Source organism: Callospermophilus lateralis, chromosome 3, assembly GCF_048772815.1.
Source record: "Callospermophilus lateralis isolate mCalLat2 chromosome 3, mCalLat2.hap1, whole genome shotgun sequence".
Taxonomy (NCBI): domain Eukaryota; kingdom Metazoa; phylum Chordata; class Mammalia; order Rodentia; family Sciuridae; genus Callospermophilus; species Callospermophilus lateralis.
The window spans coordinates 80006220-80025940 of NC_135307.1; the positions used below are offsets into that span (position 1 = coordinate 80006220).

Consider the following 19721-nt stretch of genomic DNA (forward strand, 5'->3'; position numbering starts at 1 on the left):
TCAGCATTTGGTTTTTGGGGATTGGCTTACTTCACTTAACATTATATTCTCCAACTCCATCCATTTACCTGCGAGTGCCATGGTGTTATTCTCTTTTAATGCTGAATAATATTCCATTGTGTATATATACCACATTTTCTTTATTCATTTATCTACTGAAGGGCATCAAGATTGGTTCCACAGTTTAGCTATTGTGAATTGTGCTGCTATAAACATTGATGTGACCGTGTCCCTATAGTATGCTGTTTTTAAGTCCTTTATGTATAGACTGAGGAGAGGGATGGCTGGGTCAAATGGTGGTTCCTTTCCAAGTTTTCAAAGGATTCTCCATACTGCTTTCCATATTGGATGCACCAATTTGCAGTCCCACTGGCAATGTATGAGTGTGCCTTTTTTCCCCATATCCTTGCTAACTCTATTGTTTGTTTCCAAAATGTAGGCTCTCTATATTACTCACTGATTGTTTCTTTTGCTGAGAAGAAGCTTTCTAGTTTGAATCCATCCCATTTATTGATTCTTGATTTTTTTTCTTGCACTATAGGAGTCTTATTAAGGAAGTAGGGACCTAATCTGACATGATGGAAATTTGGGCCTACATTTTCTTCTAATAGGCGCAGTGTCTCTGATTTAATTCCTAGGTCTTTGATCCACTTTGAATTGAGTTTTGTGCATGTTGAGAGATAGGGGCTCAATTTCATATTGTTGCATATGGATTTCCAGTTTTCCCAGCACTATTTTTTTGAAAAGGCTATCTTTTCTCCAGTGTGCGTTTTTGGCACCTTTATCTAATAGAACATAACTGTAATTATGTGGGTTAGTCTCTGTGTCCTCTATTCTATACCATTGTTCTACAAATCTCTTTTGGTGCCAATACCATGCTGTTTTTGTTACTATTGCTCTGCAGTATAGTTTAAGGTCTGGTATAATGATGCCACCTGCTTCACTCTTCTTGCTAAGGATTACTTTAGCTATTCTGGTTCTCTTCTTTTTCCAGATGAATTTCATGACAGCTTTTTCTATTTTTATGAGGAATGTCATTACCAATGACATTTTAAAGAACTAGAAAAAATACTAAAAATAATATGGAAACACAAAAAAACCCTGAACAGCCACTGCAATACTGAGGGGGGGGGAGGCTAAATCAGGAGGAAGCACACTATCTGACTTCAAAATATACAAAATTATAGTAATCAAAACAGCATGACTTGGCATGAAAACAGATCCATAAACTAAAGGAACAGAATAGAGTTCCCAAGAAATTACCCCAGGCATTTTCAGCCAACTGATACTCAACAAATTTGTCAGAAATACCCACTGGAGAAAGAATTGCTTTTTAAATAAATGGTTGGTGGGGAAATTGGATTTCCATATGCAAAAGGTCTAAATTTGACATCTATCTTTCTCATCCTATATGAAAAAAATAATATCAAAATAGATCAAGTATCTAATGTAAGACCTGGTACTGGAAAACTACTGGAAGAAAATATGGGAAACATTGAAAGGAACAAGATTTTTTTTTTTTTGAGAAGACTCCGAAAGCACAGGAAACAAAAGCAAAAATAGATAAATGGGACTACATCAAAATAAGAAGTTTCTGCACATCAAAGGAACAATCAACATGAAGAGAAAACATCCAGAATGGTAAAACATTTTTCAAATTATTCATTTGACAAAAGATTCATATCCAGAATATATAAGGAACTCAGAAATCTCAATAATAAAAAAAACAAGTAACCCAAGTGTTTATGAAATAAACACTTTCCAAAAGAAGAAATTCAGTTGCCCAGCAAATTTATGAAAAATTATTGTCACAGGGAAATAAAATTTTTAAAAAATGATATATTAGGGCTGGGATTGTAGCTCAGTGGTAGAGTGCTCGCCTCGCATGTGGAAGGCACTGGTTCGATCCTCAGCACCACATAAAAATAAAATAAAGGTACTGTATCCATCTACAACTAAAAAAAATTTTAATGATATATTATGTCACCCCAATTAGAATGGTTATGATCAAAAAGACCAAAGATAACAAGTGCTGGAAAAGATATGGAGAAAAGAGAATTCTTATACACTGTTAGTGGGAATGTAAAATAGCATAGCCATTATGGAGCACAGTATGGAGGTTCCTCAAAAAAACTAAAAATAGATCTTTGATATAATCCAGCTATCCCACTCTGTAAATATATCTAAAGGAAATAATGTCAACATACCCAGAAATGCCTGCACAGACATGTTTATTGCTGTATTATTTATAAAAGCTAAGATATGGAATCAACCTAGATACCTATCAACAAATGGATAAAGAAAATGTAGTAAATATACATAATGAAATATTTTTCAGCCATTTAAAAAAGCCTATGGTTTGCAACAAAATGGATGGAGTGGCAGGATATATTGTTTAGTGAAATAATTCACATGCAGAAAGACAATTACCATATCTTCTCTTTCATGTATGGATGCTAAAGTAATCAATGTAGAACAGTGATTATCAGAGGCTGTGAGTGGTGGGTTGGAGAGCAATAGAGGGAAACTAGTAATGAATACAAAATACATTTAGATCAAGATAATAAGAGTAGTACCCTATAACACAGTAGAATGAATGTAGTTTACAATAACCTATCATATATTTTATGAACAACTAGGAAGAGCTTGAAGGTTTTGCAACCAAAAACATTTTTCTAGAAATCCATCATATGCAAATTCAAAATACAAAAAGCAAATTGAGGGCAAATATTTACAAAATATATAACAAACTAAGAACCAATTTTACTAACATAGATAGAATTCTTAAAATTAAAGAAGACCAGACACCTAACAGATTTTTTTAAATGGACAAGCAGTAACATCAATGTAAAACACAGCAAGCAAATGCCAAAGGCCCACTACTCTACAGAAACATTGAAAAAGTCAGAAAAAACTATCAGAAACAACTTTGTCAGAACTTTTAAAAACAGTGAATGTGTTTTTAACAACTAAGTAAATGTTGAATTAAGACAACAGCAACTTTAAAATGATAGTAGGGCTCTGTGTCTTTTAATACCCTAGTTCTTGACTCAAGGGGACAAACTTTTTTTTTTTGTACTTGGGATTCAACCCAGGGCACTTAACCACTGAGCCATATCCCTCACCTTTTTTATATTTTATTTTGAGACTGAGTTCTGCTAAGTTCCCTAGGGCCTCACTAAATTGTTGAATCGAGCTTCTAATTTGACATCCTCCTGCCTCAGCCTCCTCAAGCTGCTGGGATTACAGGCGTGAGCCACATGCCCTGCACAAACTTTATCCTGAAAGAATCTTCTAACCTGAATGACTGATCTAAGGTCCTTTTTTCCCACATAATGCAGAACCCAGAATGAAAGAGTGGTAAGTATTCCTTGAAAATATGGTAAGGCAAATGAATAACACACAACTCTCAGGGGTAAAAAGGTCACAGTTGAGGCAAACTACACATTACCAGAAAAATTGGAGGAATGAAAAGAAAAGAGTTCCTTTAGACAGTTAGGATATTTAAAAGAAACAACTTATCCTGAAGAACTTTGAAAGCTAAATGCCTGTCCAGGGTGCCAGACATGCTGAGAAAATGACCAAGAAGACACTAAGCTTTTGCCTTTGGTGATTTCTAGGTTCAGGTAAAATAAAAAGTCAAGACTCAAGCAAAGTTATACATAGCTTGGCTGAGTGTTGAAGGAGTACCCAGCACACACTCAATCAGCAAATATTGGGAGAGGTTTTTTGCTAGATTTTTCTTTCTTCAAGGGTTGGGTATTCAGCTCAGTGGTTGAGTGTATGCCTAGCATGCCTGAGCCCTTGGGGCCCTGTGTCCAATCCCCAGCATTACAAAACAATTTAAAAAAAAAAAACACTAAATATACACAAGCTAACTGAACAGAGCCTTCAGAGATAAAATGTGAGAAATAATACAGATAATAAGCCATGTTTGATGGCTGCTGCCTCTAACCCCAGCAGATTGGGAGGATGAGGCTGGAGAACCACAAGTTCAAGGTTAACCTCAGCAACTTAGCAAGGCTTTATGCAACTTAGTGAGACCCTATCTCAAAAAATAAATAAATAAATAAGGCTAGGGGATACAGCTCAGTGGTAAAGTTCTCCTGGGTTTAATCCCTAGTACTACTCTGCAAGAGAATACAGATAAAAGTTACTAAAAAAAAGCTTGATATGCAATAGCAAATTTAAAAAGAACTTTCTTCCAGGATCACCACACTGTAATATCTAAAATGTCAAGTTTTTAACGAAAAATTAAGATTCATGCAAAAAGAAAGAAAATATCCTTCACTCACAAATATGTATATATATATATATATATATATATATATATATATATATATATATATATATTGTCCATGAAAAACCAAAGATATTGTACAAAGACCTTAAATTAAGAGTTTTGAATAAGTTCAAGGAGCTAAATAAAACCAAGAAAATAATGCATAAACAAATCAAGAATATAAGTAAAGATACAGAAATTATTAAACAAATCCAAACAGAAATTCTAGAACAGAAAAGTACGATAACCAAATGAAAACAATCACTAGAAGGTTTTGATGGAAGATTTGAGGAGATAAAAAAAATAATCAGTGAACTTGAAGACAAATTAAATTAAGTCATTTAGTCTGGGAGCAGGAAAGAAGTAATAAGAATCAAGTAAATAAACAAAACCTAGGGACCTGTGTCACAACATCAAGATGCTGACATAAAGGACACCACAAGACAGAAGGGAGAGGGGAAAAAAATCACTTGAAGAGACATAGTAGAAAACATCCAAATTAATTAAAGACACAAACCTACACATTCAAAAAGTTCAGTAAACTCCAAAAAGGAAAAATGCAAAGATATCTACCATTAAGACATATATAATCAAATTGTCAAAAGCTGAAGACAAAGAGAATCTTTGAAAGTTGCAAGAAAGAGACAATTTATTATTTACAAAGAGTCATCAATGAGACTAATAACAGATATCCATAAGTAATGGGTGCTAACAAGTTTGGGGATGACATTTTAAAGTGAAGAAAGGAATCCACCCAGAATTCTATATCCAGAATATAGAATTACTTACTATGCTTCAAGCATAAATAAGAAATCAAACATTCCTACATGAAAGAAGAGAGATAAATCTAAAAAGTTCATATATAGTGGGTTTGCACTTCTAGATACACTAAAGAGAGGCCTTTAAATAGATATCAAAAGACACTGGAAAGTAACCCAAAGCTAAATGAAAAATAAATAACTTCAGTAAATGTAACCCATAAATAAATATGAAAGCCAGTATTTGTAACTACTGTTATGTTCTATATATCTTTATGGTTTAATGAACAAATGCATAAAATAAAAACTGTAAAAATATGCTAATAGGAACACAATTTATAAAGATGTAACTTGTGAAATTAACAACATAAAGAAGATGGCAAGGTGCAGGGAAAGAGCAGAGATTTTGTGTGTTATTGATATTAAATGAGTTTCTTTAAACTAAATTATTCTAAATTAGGAATGTTAATCTCAGTCCCTACAGAAACCACTAAGAATATGTCTTTTAAAACATATAGAAAAGGTAAATATAAGGTATATATAATATGGTTTAAAGTCTTCAATCCAGAAAAGAGAGACTTACAGAATTGGGTTTTTTAATTATTCAATTATATGGTCTGCAAAATAGTTACTTTAGATCCAAAGATACAAATGGTTTGAAAGTGAAAGTATGAGAAAAGAGATCTCATGCAAATAGTAAACAAAAGATATCTGAAATGAATTAACAAAATATATTTTAAGTGAAAAACTCTTACAAGAAACAAAGGACATTATATACTGATAATAGAAAGGATTAACCAGGAAGATATAACTGTGCCGGGCACCGTGGCGCATTCCTGTAATCCCAGCGGTTTAGGAGTCTGAGGCAGGATCGTGATTTCAAAGCCAGCCTCAGCAAAAGCAAGGCTCTAAGCAACTCAGTGAGACCCAATATCAAAAAAATAAAAAATTTTAAAAAGATAGAACAATTTAAATGACATAGAGCTCTGAAGCAAGTACTATGAAAATTAGAGAGACTGACAGTTCTAAAAAAATATTTGAGGACTACAAAAAGCAAGCTTCAATAAAAAATAGATGACAATACATGTTCAAGGAGAAAATAGAGAAGTTGAACAAAACAATAAACAAAATGAAACTAACAGTTGTATAAAGAACATTCTTTCTATCAGCAACAGAGTACATGTTCTTCTCAAGTGAGCATGGAACATCCTCCAGGATAAAAATGTTAGGCCATAAGACATGCCCAGTAAAATTTATAGGAACTCATGCAAAGTTCCTCATCACAATGAAATGAAACAAGAAATTAAAAAAAAACAGAAAGAAAACTGCAAAATTCACACAAATATTTGGAAATTAACACACTGTTATTCAATAAATGAATCAAAAAAGAAATCACAAGAGAAATTAGAAAATATTTAGACATAAATAAAAACAAAAATACAAAATACAAAAATACATATGTCAAAAGCAGTACTCAGAGGGAAATTTATAACACCTACAATAAATAAGGAAGAAAGACATGAATCAATAACCAAATTTTACTCATTGAACTCTAAAAGAAAGAACAAACTATTTGCTCATGAGCATTAAAAAATGCAAAACTAAATGCATAGCTAACAGAAGAAAAGAAATAAAAATTACAGTAGAGATCAATGAAATATAGGATAGAATAATAATAAATAGATTAAAAAAACTAAAAGTTGGTTCCTTGTAATGATCAACAAAATTGACAAACTTGTATCTAGACTACTGAAAACATCTCTGTTCAACTGATTTCTTTATAAGGGAGCCAAAATTATTCAATAGAGAATAATGATCTTTTCAACAAAATGTGCTTAGACACCTGGATAGGTACTTGTAAAAGAATAAAGGTGAACCTTTACCTCAAACTATCAGCAAAATTGAACTGAATCAATGACATATAAATATCAGAGCTAGATCCCTAAACTCTCAGAAAAAAAAACAGGAATAAATCATGATTTTGGATTGTCAATGAGTACTTCAATAAAACATCAAAAGTAAAAGCAATGAATAAAAATAAATTGATGGAGAGATTTATCGGTTGGACTTCATCCTCATTAAAAACTTATGTGCAACAAAGGACATAATCAAGTAGATTAAAACACACCTACAGAATAGAAGAAACACTTACAAAACCTCTAAGCATATAGTGTTTTATATTTGTTCTATTTAGTTATACATGATAGCAGAATGCATTTCTATTCATTGTACACAAATGGAGCACAACTTTTCATTTCTCTGGTTATGCACAATGTCACACCACATGTGCAGTCATACATGTACCTAGTGTAATGATGTTCATCTCATTCTAAGGGTATAGATTATAAAAAGAATGTTTATAATTAAACAACAAAAAGATAAGGTATCCAGTTTAATTAAAAGTAAAGAAGTTGGATAAACATTCCTTCAAAGGAAATATGCAAATTGCCAAGAAGTTCATGAAAAGATGCTGAACATCATTAGTCATCAGGGAACTATACACTAAAACCATAAGACACCACGTCATGCCCACCATGAGGCTCTAATAAAGGAAGATGGAAAATAACCAATGTTGGCAAAGCTCTGAAGGAACTGGATTCCCCACACAATGCTGGTGAGAATATAAAGGGATACAGCTACTTGGAAAACATTTTAGCAGTTCCTCAAAATATACTAAAGAAAGTGAAGATATGACACAGCAATTTTATTCTTAGGTGCCGCAGTCTGGCTGGGCACAAAATCACAAGCCACTCACAGCCTTGTAGATTCAAACAGCAATTCTTTATTCCCGAACTCACACCGGCCCTCTACAAACACGTTCAGGGGAAATCCACGTTCTCTGAATCACGGGAGAACTCAACGGGAACTCCAGGAGCGGGCACACCTGAGGCAGCAGGATACGCCCTATTCCCAGCAGGGTACACCTTAAATCTGGAACCACCCTAAACCCAAGGAGAGCCCTAAACCCTGATCCGCCCTAAACCCGGATCCACCCTGGTCCTTGAGCAAGGTCACCTTACATGCAATGTCACTGCAAATGTCCAAGGCAAGTCCATTTCCAAGAGTCCTTCCTTTAAGCACCATGGGGTACGCTGGCAAGGAAATTGTCATACCTACTTGGCTAATGGCTCTCAGCACTTAGGTATATGCAAAAGAATTGAAAAGAGATATGTTTAATTTTTTATTAGTACATTATAGTTATACATAATATTGATGTTCATTTTGACATAATTATACAAACTTGTAATATAACTTGTCTCAATTCCACCCACGGTACTTCTTTCCCCTTGCCCTCCTTTCCTCCCTCCCCATTCCCTTTTCTCTAATTTGTCAGTTCTTCTTCTATTTACTTATAGCTTTTAATTAATACACTGTAGACATACATAAAAGTGAAATTCACTGTGGTATATTTATATATGTTCATAGAATAGTTTGGTCAGTTTTATTCCATCATTCCTCCCTTTCACATCCCTCCTGCCTCCCCTTTAATCCTCTTCCTCCATTATTCTCTCTTCTATTTTCATGGGATTCTCCCCACTGCCTTTCTTCCCCTCCCTTATTTTGGTCTTGTTTCACTTATGACAGAAAACATTTGACCCTTGACTTGTTGGGTCTGGTTTATTTTACTTAGCATGCTGTTCCCAGTTGTGTCCATTTACCTACAAATGACATAAGTTCATCTCCTTTATGACTAAATAAAACTCCATTTTGTGTGTGTGTGTGTGATATATATATCACATTTTCTTTATCCATTCATCAGTTGACAAGTGCCTGGGCTGAGTCCATAACTTGGCTATTGTGAATTATGCTGCTATAAACGTTGATGCGGCTGTATCACTGCAGTATGGTGATTTTAGATATTTTAGATGAATAACAAGAAGTAGGATAGCTAGGTCATATGGTGGTTCCATTACCAGTTTTTTGAGAAACTCCCATACTGCTTTCTAGAGTGGTTGTACTAATTTGCAGTCCCACCAACAATGTATGAATAGATCTTTTCTCTGCATCCTCACCAGCACTTCTTATTATTTGTATTCTTGATGATTCCCATTCTCACTGGAGTGAGATCTAGTTCTGATTTACATATCCCTGATAGCTAGGAATGTAGAACATTTTTTAATATATTTGTTGGCCATTATGCACTTCTTCTTTTGAGAAGTGTATGTTTAGTTCTTTGGCTCATGGATTGATTGGGCTATTTGCTTTTTTGGTGTTAAGTTTTTTGAGTTCTTTATATACTCTGGATATTAATCCTGTGTCTGAAGAGTAAGTGGCAATGATCTCCCATTCTGTAGGCTCTCTCTTCTTGTTTCCCTCCACCCCCCAAAAAAGAAAAAAAAACATGTACATAGATGTCCTTAACAGCTCCATTCACAATAGCCAAAACAGTAAATTATTCAAATGTTTATCAATAGTTTAATGGAATAACAAAATGTGATATATTTGTGTGTGTGTATGTATGTATGTGTATATATATATAAAGGTTATTCAACCATTAGAAGAAAGAATGAAGTACTGATACACTCTGCAATATGGTAAATCCAGGACAGAGAGTAGATTGGTAGTTGCCAGAGGCTGGAGAAAGGGGAAGAATGGACACTATTTAATGGGTACAGTTTCCTTCCAGGATGATATGTGTTGAAACTAAAGAGACAGTGATTGTGCAACACTGTGAATGTACCAAGTGACACTGAATTGTTCACTTTAAAATGGTAAATGGTATGTGAATTCTGCCTCAAAATTAAAAATGAAGAAATTGGCAAGAGAGATATATGTACACACCCAAAATAGATATAAAATTATCTCATAAACGTAAATTTATTTCATCTTCACCATAATAAAACAAGTACAAATTAAAACCACAATGAAATACTGTTTTTCTCCTATCAGGTTGGGAAAAATCCCAAACATTTTGGTGAGACTATATAGAAACAGTTTATTTGGGAATACAAAACAGTTCAACTCTTGTGGAGGAAATTTAACAATATCTAAAAAACCATGTAAGTATCAGTCTTCGACTCATTGTTAAGAATTTACCCTGGTATTGTAAGCAGAAAATTAATCATTTCTTTGAACTATCTGACCTGGAAAGTGAGACGCTGCCATCCAAGAGTGCCAGGGAATGCCCATTTGCAAGGTGACTTCTGTTGATAGGGAGAATTCCACACTTGTCATGAATTCACTAGTTCAAAAGCCTTGATTTCAACTGCCCAAAGGTAGAAGAAATGGGCGTAAACTGCTGAGCCCCAACCAAGTGGTTTTTCTCAACTTCAACCTGTTCACTTCAAGAAGTTTTTCACACTGAAACCCTTTAATGCTTATACCTATATAATAAATGTGTGGCTTTCATTCCTTACTTAGATCCAGTCTCCATTAGAGCTTGGATCACTCACGAGATCCTGCTGCTGCTCCATTTTTGAGTCCTTTGTCTTTATTTCTTAGTATATTTCTTTGTCTTTAAATCTTATTATATTTCTTTTGACTTTTATTTTCTTAAGTTGGCTCACAGCCTGCATTCAGTTAGCATTCATCCGCAGGCCGCAGCAGACACCTTGGAGAAACACCACTAAAATACACATGCAAGAATGATTGCAATGTTGGAAACTATGTAAGTATGCCAATATTGACAATATAGGTTGAACAGTCTCTGAAACATACACACTAAAGAGTACTGTGAAGCAATGAAATATCAAAGAGAGCTATGTGAAATGATATGGGATTATTTCATAAGTGAAAAATACAAATGCAAGTGAATAGGCATAGTACTCAAATGTTTTTTAAAAAAATCAGATAACTTTAAAAAGGATTAATTTGTTCATTTGTTCAAAAATGAAATGCTGCAAAAAGTCCTAGATTTAGATAACACAATGTATCTATAAGAAGTGAGAGGGAATATAGTAGAAGTAAATAGGAGAATGGAACATACCTGTAAGAATGCCTTTATTAATAATTTTAAATTTTTAGTCCAGGTTTATATTTTACATATTCAAAATGTAATATTAAGCTAACAAACATACCTTGATAAAAACTCTTAAACTGAATGCAAAGAGATACAAATGAATCCAAATACATTTCAAATAACCCAGTGACATACCAAACTGAAGAAAAAAAATATGAACTGATCCAATTAATTTTGACTGCTCCTATTTTATTTTCCAATTAATTTTGAACATGATATTGTGAATACATACCATTTGTGTTAACTTTTCATCACTGTGACCAAAATACCTGCAAGAACAACTTCAAGAAGGAAAAGTTCATTTTGTGCTCATAGTTTTTAGAGCTTCAGCCCATGATCAGCCAACTCCACTGTTCCAGGTCTGAGGTGAGGCAGAACTTCATGATAGAAGAGTGGCAGAGGAAGGCTGCTCCTCTTACAGCCAGGAAGCACAGAGACACAGAGAGAGAGAGGGCAAGATGGGGCCAGGGCAGGGACACATACAATCCAAGGTCACACCCTCAGGGACCTACCTCCACCATTACCTACCTGCTTACAGTTACCACCTACTAGTCCAAATCACTAATCCATCAAAATCAATTAATACACTTCTGAGCTTACAAATTAAATGAACAAATTAATCACTTCCTGAAAACCCCAGCTCTGATCTTGCCATACTTAGGGGCCATATTTCCAATACATGAGTTTACCTGGACATTCAGGTTAACACAATTTCACTAAAAAATAAAATAACTACAAAAAAGTTGTCTTCATATTATGTGCTTTTCTTTTACAGTGGTACTAACATAGTAATTCTGAAACAAATGCATGTGAATCATATAATTAATCCAATAAATAAATATATGTATGTAAAGAACCCAGGTTATCACTATGAAAGGAGAGAGATACAAATATGGAATAGAAGGCAAGATGCTAACTGGGTTGAATTAGCATTGGTGTTCAAATCAAACTCTCTCTCTTTTATAATATTTATATTATATATGTGTTACCTATATAACATACTACATATATAATATATATAGGCATATGCATATATATTCACATTGAACATTAAGATCTGCTAATAACAGAGGAAAGTCATAATTATGCTTCCTGATGCATGAACACAAAACCACTTATAAACAAAAACAAACGTGTATGTCAAACCTTTGGAGCCAAGTGCCATTTGGATAAAAGTTTTCAACAAACAAATTAAGGGAAATGAAAATGGAAAGAATTCTATATATTGAAAGAGATTTTTAAAACATATCAGATGAAAAAATGAGCAAACTAAGTAATAGTGTTTTATAATGCACACTAAGAAGAATAAGCTGTAAAAATGAAAAGATGTTCTAATTGTATAGTCAGGATCATAGTTACTTTTAAGAGGAAGAGTGGTTAGATTGAACTGGGGAGAGTCACAATGAGGATTTTGGGGATGGCTAGTAAATTCTGTCTTGACTTGAATAAAGATTACAGGGGTGCTTACTTTATTAAAAATACTCATTTTTTCATGCTTTTTCTGTACTATGTTTTATTTTGCAACTTTAAAATAATAAATAAATACATAAAATCAAAATCGAAACCTGGTAAACAAGTGGCACAAAACCTCTATCCACCATTTGTCTACAGGCCAGCATTCACTCTCACTGCCAGAATCAAATCCCATCAGTGCTCTCACATTGTTAACACTGAAACACAATAAAAAGGAGAAAATTTGTTCTCTGACTCAGGGCATAGGCAACTACATCTTCAGGGATTCAGAACTCGGAAAGTTTCACTCTGTTGCATAATATTCTCCTGTGTATATAATTACACAAGATGCTGCTATTGTAAAGGTAGTTAATTAAGAGCACTAATTGAGCTTGGGTAGTGACCAAAAGGAACTTCAGAAACCTGATATTGCCAGATAGAAATCACTCTGTTGTGGGAATTATCTTCTAGAGTCTTGCTGGTTTTCCCAAGGTAACTAAGGAGAAAGGTAGTTAATGGGTCACTTGGGGATGACATCTATTTCTGTAAATTATCATTTCTTACTCCTCAGGTTTTTTGTTTTTTGTCATGAAGCCAAATAATAAGGAAAGCAAATTATAACTGAAAAAAATAACAGGAAGAAAAATTGACTGAACAATTTTATTCTTTTAAAATTAGCTCTACATTAAGAATATAAACCACAGCCTCAACTCAAGCACTTAAGTTGAAGCTGCCAAAACAATCTGTTGCTTTATATATCTACTTATCAACTATTACATGGCAAATAAGAAAAAAAAGCAAGAGATAAATAAATCAAAGTCACAAAACTCTAGATGGAAGAACTATTCATGATCAGTTTATCCACAAAAATATTAATTAGCAATGATGTAAAATATGAATATCAATGATTACACTAATATATATCTTAGAAATGTTAGTTTTAGTTTGAGCAGAGCCATCCAAATGTTAACTTTCTGTAGTTAATAGTTTTAAAGGAAAATATTGGATCCAGAAAAACTTAAAATGGTTCATGAGAATATAATGAGTGAAAAAAACACTGAGTGTAAATATAAATTAAAAGGTAACAAATATCTAATATTCAGACATACCCAAACAAGGGGAGATGACTGAATAATTATTTAAGCCTGTGGTTTACAATAAAAGCAAATATGGTGTTTAATATTTATTGACTGTGCAAAGCAGTATATTTTCCACTTAATATTTGTCCTAACTCTAAAATTGGTGAACCTGCATTTGAAAGCAGAAAATCTGATCTGGAGCCTGCACATGAAACCAGTTTTGTTCATACTTGCCCCCTGTGCATTCTTATTAACTTACATATTCACAGAGAGACAGAGACACAGTGAGCCAGACAGAGACAGGACTGCAAATAAAATGTGTAAAGATGTATGGAGTTCATTTATACTCCAGAATAATTATATAATTGTGTAATTAAAACAGGTTTTTTCTCAACCATCTATATAAAAAGAATAAACATGAGAATACTGCAGTATCAAATCAGTGCCCCCACAAATAGACATTAATTTGACAAATATCTCCTGAGCGGCTACAGGGACCCAGAAACTTTGCTGAGTGCTTAAGATACAAAGTTGAGTAAGGAGTCTCTGAGCTTCAGAAAATCTACCTAATGGAAGTTAGACATGTAAAGAGAGTAAAAAAATCTAGTAAGTGGAAAACTAAATAAAGATATAAAACTTATTGAAGACTACAGAGGAATGGGTTCTTGGAAGTCTTCCAAAGGCAATGATGGTCTAAGGTGAATCTTGAAAGTGAGAAAAATGAATGAATTGTATGAGCATTCCAAACAAAAAGAAAGAACTTGAGCACATGTAAGGGAGCAATGAATAAAAAGGTACCTAGGGGCCTAGGGGCTTAGACAGCTTTGTATCACTACCACGTGGTTTGGAGACTATTAGCAGTAATGCTTTTAGCCTTAAAATGTATTGTATCTGTTATTATGTCTAAGTGAGCATTGTGTGTGTGTGTGTGTGTGTGTGTGTGTGTGTGTGTGTTGCTGAGGTTTGAACCTCGTGTGTGCAAGATAAGCACTCTACCAACTGAGCTATATCCCCAGCCCCAAAGTGAGCATTTTTGTAGATACAAAAACTGAAGCTACTTTTGTTGCATCCCCTATATTTTGATATCTTGTGTTTCCATTTTCATTTACATCAAGAATTTTTTTATTTTCCTTTTAATTTCTTTTTTTATATAATAGTTGTCCAGGAGCATATTTGTAAATTTTTCATGATTTCTCCAATTATTGATCTTTAGTTGTATATTATCATGATTGGAAAAGTTATCAGATATGATTTCCAGCTTCTTATATTGGGTTAGGCTTCTTTGTGTCACAAATTGTGATCCACCCTGGAAAATGTCCTCTATGCTCTTATGAAAAAAAAAATGCATTCGATTGATGTTGGAAGGAATGTTCCTTACGGGTCTGATAGGTCCAGTTTGAAATCCAGTGTTTTCCTAACTGATTTTCTGTCTGGATGATATGCAATTATTGAAAATGGGATATTAAAATTCCCTATTATTGAGCTAGGCGTGGGGGCACACACCAATAATCCCAGCAGCTTGGGAGGTTGAGAGAGGATTATGAGTTCAAAGCCAGCCTCAGCAACTTATCAAGACCCTAGGAAACTCAGTGAAACCTAAATAAAACACAAAATGGGGATGTGACTCCGAGGTTAAGTGGCCCTGGATTCATTCCCCAGTTTAAAAAAAAAAAATCCCTATTATTTTTATGTTGCAGTCTATTATCCCTGGGATACAAAGTTCAATACATGCAAATTGATAAATGGATAAATATGATTCACCACATCATCAGAGTGAAAGACAAAAAAATGCTTATTTCAATAAATGCAGAATAGGCATTCGACAAAATTCAACATCCTCTCAACAAATTAGGCATAGATTAATGTACTCTAATATGATAAAGGCCACATATGACAAGCATATAACATCATAACCATTGGTGAAAAGCTGAAAGTTTGTCCTCTAAATCAGGAACAAGACAAGGGTAAGACAAGGGTACCCACTCTCCCCATTCCTATTCAACATAGTACTACAGCAATTAAATAAGAGAAATAGATAAAAGATTTCCAGTCATAAAGCATGAAGTAAGAAAGTGTCAGCTTGCTGATGACATGATCTTAAGTTTAGAAAACCTCTAAGTCTTCAACAACAAAATAAAAAGTGTTAGAACTCATAAACAAATTCAGTAAGGCTGCAGAATTCAAAAGCAACATACAGGGGCTGGAGTTGTGGCTCAGCAGTAGAGTGCTCACCTAGCACATGTGAGGCCCTGGGTTCAATCCTCAGCACCACATAAAAATAAATAAAAACAAAGGTATTGTGTCCAACTACAACTAAAGAAAAATAAAATTAAAATTAGAAAAAACAACATACAAAAAAGTAGCATTTCTTTACACTAACAATGAACTACCTGAAAAAGAACTTAAGAAATTATTGGCTTTCATTAAAACACAAAAAAATTAAATAGGAGTAAATTTAATCAAAGTAGTGCAAGATCTATATACTGAAAACTACAAAATAGGTGATTAAATAAATTATAGACAACATAAAAAAATAGCAATATATTCCATGATCATGATTAAGAATAATCAATATTCTTAGAATGCCCATGTTACCAAATATACAGTATCAGTGAAATAGCTATGAAATTTTCAATGTCATTCTTCAACAAAAGACCCTGATGAACCAAAGGAATCTCAAGCAAATAGAACAAAAGAAGAATGACCTCAAACTTATTACAAAAATATACAAATCAAAACAGCTCGATACTGTTATGAAAACAGAAAAGTCAATGAATGAAATAAAAAACAAACAACAGAGATCTCTCTCTTGAATTCACACTTTTGATTCTGAACAATGATACCAAGAATACATAGTAGAGAAAAGATAGTCTCACCCACAAATGGTGTTGGAATAGCTGGATATGCAGATGCACAAGAATGAAATTAGATCCTTAACTCATACTAGATATGGAAATAAACTCAAAATGGATTAAAGACCTAAATGCAAGCCCTGGAACTATAAAGCTTGTAGATGAAAATGTAGAGTGAACACCACAACATTTTTTGGACAATGCTTTCCTGAATATGAACCCCAAAGCACCGTCAATGAAAACAAAAACAAAATTTTATCAAACTAAAAGATTTTAAACAGCAAAAGAAACTAGAGAGTAAAGATCCAACCCAGTGTCTAAAGAAATTATTTGCAAATAACGCATCTGAAAAAAGGCTAATACCTAAAAATATATAAGAAACACACTCAATAGAAAGGAAACAAGTAACCCAATCCAAAAATGGGCAAAGAACTTAGATAGTTCTCAAAAGAAAACATACAAATGGACAATAGATATATGGAAAAATATTCTTTATCACTAAGTATCAGGATACTTTGGATTAGGCAGAGGGGAGTGAAGGGAGGAGGAGGTATATGGGGGTAGGAAGGATAGTAGACTGAATCGGACATTATTACCCTATGTGCATATGTGACTAAGGTTTGAAGACCTTGGAAGCAGTTGTAGGTTAGCAGCACTGTCTTTTCCCATTAGTTCTCTGACAGCTATAACTTACACAGCCTATGGCATGTCGGCACTACCTTAAATCTGATCAAAGGTGCTGGAAGTGTTGCTCATGAACCTTTAGAAGACCATGAAGAAGTGGAGCAACATATTCAGAACATTAAATCAAAAAGTAAAGTTGGTAGACCTTTGCCAGCACAAGATTCAAAAACAATTTGAAGAAAGGTTATGAACAGGTAGGAGAAGAGATAGGCACTTAGAATTCATTGAAAACAGCTGGTGAACAAAATTTTGTGGCACTCTGTGTTCCCTGAAGATCATCTGGAAAATATTTTTCATCTTGGTTGCTTTGCTGTTTGTCATTTTTCTCTTCCTGTCAAATTTAAATAAAGCTCTTCATTCAATTGGAATAGATTCTGATTTCAGATATTATATTACTGATAATAATAACCCAAGTAATCCATTGACTATGCTTTTGCCTTTACTCATTTCCCTCTTGATGATATTCTTATAATGATTATTTTTATGCACTTTATTTTTACTTTAATGGCAGGAATTAGAAATACTGCCAGATGGCTCTTTTTAATTATGTTATATAAAATCAGAAGAAATAAAAGTGGACCTCACGCACTCATATTTCTTGGCATTCTACTTATTGTCTTTCATATTAGATACTTAATTTATAATCTTGCTCCCCAGTATGTTGTGTAGAAAAGCCAAAGTAATTAACAGAGAGCAATGCAACTTCTAATGACCTCTGTGCCAAAGAGAGGTGATGCAGATGCCCCTGAAGATCAGTGCACTGTTACCCAGACATTCCTTAACAAGTTCTGGATTTTAAGTGCTGCATAGTATTTCAGTAGTTGGGCCTTTCTTGGGATATTTTTTATCGCACCAATTGTAATCCAGTTGTAAAGGGAAGGAGTAGATGAAGATTCAGGCCTAAGTGATGATAAGCCCTCTTTTCTGTTTGACAGTCTTCTGTCTTAAAAGTTTTATAAAGCTGATGTTTTTATAGTTTTAAAGTTATACATTAGGATAAACCAGCTTCTATCAAAAATGAAAGCATGGCCATGAAAAGGAGCTATATTTTTTATGTTTCTGAAGTAACATCATTGAATCATAGATTAACATTTAAAATTGCTAAAATAATGTGTAAATATGAAACCACTGGCTTTGTGAGGGAATGTTTGTGGGATAATTTTTTCTTTAAATATATATTAGTGGAGCTGGAATTGTGGCTTAGTGGTAGAGCGCTCACCTAGCACGGGTGGGACCTGGGTTCTATCCTCAGCACCACATAAAAATAAAGGCATTGTGTTGTGTCCATCTACACCTAATAAATAAATAAATAAATATTTATATAATAGTGTTAGATTGATTTTAAAATCTTCCAGAATTAATATTTGCTTTTGTGGCATTTTAAAAAATAATAACAAATCACTTGTGTTGTTAAAAAAATATGTATAGTGGTTAATTCCTACTATGTCCTTATTCACATCACCTAGTGGCATGTGAAGAAGACAAATGGATCTCAGAGAAAGACAGCTGAACAAGTGCTGATTTAATTGCAGCTTTGGTCCCAGATATATTTAATCTCCTTGATGTCTAGTTTGTCACTATTAACCTAGAAAATGTTTTCCCCCTATTCCTGCTAGTAAAAATCACTATAAACAACTTATTTTTAGTAACCAGAACCAAAACAACACTTTGCTGTCCTACCTTACGTATTCTAGCATTCCAGGTCCTATGTTATAATCTAATCTGCAGTGAATTAGACCCTACTCCAAAGAACACCTCGGTTATTCACTGTATTGTTAATATGGTCCTGCCAAGCAGGATGTAGTAACCACTCTAGATATCTGGTTAAGACACACACAAACACACCACAGTGTGGAAAATGATTCTCAAAAATATTCAAGGGCCTATCATCTCAGTGAAATTTCTAGAAAAGTAATGTTCTGGGGGAAGTCTAGAGGTCTAAATAAAGGACAAGTTCCTATATGTTATACCATTACATCAATCACTAAGAGGCACAATTTTCTGTGCTATTTCGTATTTGGGAAGAAAGAAGCACTTCATTTTGGCATAATATTCCAGCATAGTTACCTAGTAACTCCAATTTTGAATAAGGTACAGACCAAATAAGGATGCTCACAGCTTCCAACTGCCTTGAAAGTTGACCTAACACTTGTTCTTTGTAGCCCAGAAGATTCCATAAATCATCTGTGGCATAGAGGATATGTCAGATTCTCTTAGAAGATTCCTGAAGATCAATCATGACCTCAGACTTTTTTCAGTCTTAGCAAACATATCCCTTCTTTGGCAAATATCAAATCTACTTTTAAGAAAGAACTTTTGGCTTAGTGCTGGACCCTAATTGAGACTGAACACTTAAATAAGGACCAGCAACATATTATGCAACCTGAGCTTCCCAACATTAACTTGGTATTGTGACCAAGTTGGGCATGTCCAGTAGCACTCTATAGTCATATTGAACTGGTACATGCAAGATTGGGCTCGAGCAGATCCTGAAGACATGAGTTTCATAAACAATTGATCTACATGCTCAAGGCCCCTACTACATTGCCTTCTCTCACTACTATGCCTAGAACTTCAAGGAGATAATCCGCTGACCATCAGATAGAGAAAGAAAAAAAATGTAGCCCTTTTATAGGTGGCACAGTCTCCTAGTTC

At 34.0% G+C, this 19721-nt stretch overlaps 1 pseudogene; it reads left to right on the plus strand.

The window, feature by feature from the left end:
* Window positions 1-18014, plus strand: part of LOC143394728 (lysosomal cobalamin transport escort protein LMBD1 pseudogene) — a 28661-nt pseudogene extending 10647 nt beyond the window's left edge.
* Window positions 18015-19721: the final 1707 nt, after the last annotated feature.